The sequence below is a fragment of the Sinocyclocheilus grahami genome, unplaced genomic scaffold, assembly GCF_001515645.1.
Source record: "Sinocyclocheilus grahami isolate Dianchi unplaced genomic scaffold, SAMN03320097.WGS_v1.1 scaffold1347.1, whole genome shotgun sequence".
NCBI lineage: Eukaryota > Metazoa > Chordata > Actinopteri > Cypriniformes > Cyprinidae > Sinocyclocheilus > Sinocyclocheilus grahami.
The window spans coordinates 323,839-325,851 of NW_015506526.1; the positions used below are offsets into that span (position 1 = coordinate 323,839).

General features: G+C 39.5%; 2 protein-coding genes across 2 annotated transcripts in view; one reads left to right on the forward strand and one right to left on the reverse strand.

Annotated features, from left to right (window-relative positions):
- Positions 1–2,013, reverse strand: part of LOC107569463 (voltage-dependent calcium channel gamma-5 subunit-like) — a 31,260-nt gene that overhangs the window by 22,861 nt on the left and 6,386 nt on the right. The gene's annotated exons all lie outside the window — the stretch shown is intronic.
- The window catches only part of LOC107569451 (tectonic-2-like), a 14,103-nt gene that overhangs the window by 3,494 nt on the left and 8,596 nt on the right, over positions 1–2,013 (forward strand). The gene's annotated exons all lie outside the window — the stretch shown is intronic.

Below are 2,013 nucleotides of genomic sequence, written 5' to 3' on the forward strand. Positions count from 1 at the left end.
TTCCGATCAAAACATTAAACAGGTTCTCCCCACTCAGTGACGCACCCACTGAGAAACCTGATCAAAGTGCTGAAGTTATTGGCGAGTTAGAGACACCAGCCACCATAGTCCAATGTTTACCAGGAGCCAGAGCGCCTGACATCTTGGCAAATTTAAAAGTGCTGGCTAATGCTAAACGTAAATACAGTAAGATTGTTATTCACGCTGGCGCTAATGATGTTCGACTAGTCGGTGATTACTAAAAATAACATTAAAGAGGTGTGTGAACTTGCAAGCATGATGTCAGACACTGTAATATGCTCTGGTCCCCTCCTTGCTTACCGTGGTGACGAGATACATAGCAGACTGTCGTCACTCAATGGCTGGATGTCTAAGTGGGGCCCGCAGAGGGGGTGGTGCCGCTCTTCTGTCTAGAAATATGGCACATATTCTTAGAGTTTGTACATGACTAACTGGGGCCCAGGCCAAGAAGCAGACAGACTGGCTAAACTGACCGTCTGCTAGCCGCTTCATGTCACAGAAATCGGTTAATTCTCAGCACATAGAAACTCTTTCACCTAGATATCACACTATAGAGACTCTGTCTGTTCCCTGAACTAGAAAATACAAAAAACGACAATTTAACAATTTAATTTATGTTCAACAAATAAAAAACAGATGTAATATGGATAAACAAATAATAAAGCTTGGCTTATTGAATAACAGGTCCCTTTCTACGAAAGCACTTTTTGTAAATAATATGTTCACTGATCATAACCTAGATGTGCTCTGTTTGACAGAAACCTGGCTAAAACCTGATGATTACATTATTTTAAATGAGTCTACCCTCCAAGATTACTGTTATAAACATGAGCCACATCCAAAAGGCAAAGGGGGAGGTGTTGCTTCAATTTAAAATAATGTTTTCAGTATTTCTCAGAGGGCGGGCTTCAAGTATAACTCGTTCGAAGTAATGGTGCTTCATATAACATTATCCAGAGAAGCACATGTTAATGATATATCCCCTGTGATGTTTGTATTGGCTACTGAATACAGGCCACCAGGGCACCACGCAGACTTTATTAAAGCATGTGCTGATTTTATATCCAAGTTAGTGCTGGCTGCAGATAAAGTTTTAATTGTTGGTGATTTTAATATCCATGTTCATAATGAAAAAGATGCATTGGGATCAGCATTCATAGACATTCTGAACTCTATTGGGGTTAGACAACACGTGTCAGGACCTACTCATTGTCGAAATCATACTCTAGATTTAATACTGTCACATGGAATTGATGTTGATCAGGAATCTTGAATTGATGTTCAAGTCAGGAATCTTGGTGTGATTCTGGAGACAGACCTTAGTTTCAGTAGTCATGTCAAAGCAGTAACTAAATCAGCATACTATCATCTTATAAACATTGCAAGAATTAGAGGTTTTGTTTCCAGTCAAGACTTGGAGAAACTTGTTCATGCCTTTATCACCAGAAGGGTGGACTATTGTAATGGTCTCCTCACCGGCCTTCCCAAGAAGACCATTAGACAGCTGCAGCTCATCCAGAACGCTGCTGCCAGGATTCTGACCAGAACCAGAAAATCTGAGCATATCACACCAGTCCTCAGGTCCTTACGCTGGCTTCCAGTTATATTTAGGATTGATTGAAGTACTTTTACTCGTTTATAAATCACTCAATGGCCTAGGACCTAAATACATAGCAGATATGCTCACTGAATATAAACCTAACAGACCACTCAGATCATTAGGATCGAGTCAGTTAGAAATACCAAGGGTTCACACATTTTGCCACCCGCAGTTGGAACCAGCTTCCAGAAGAGATCAGATGTGCTAAAACATTAGTCACATTTAAATGCAGACTCAAAACTCATCTGTTTAGCTGTGCATTTACTGAATGAGCACTGTGCAATGTCCGAACTGATTGCACTATATTGTATGTACAATCGTTTTCTATTCTTAACTGTTTTAAATTGATTTTAAACCTCTTAAATCAATTTTTTAATCATTTTCAAAGTTTT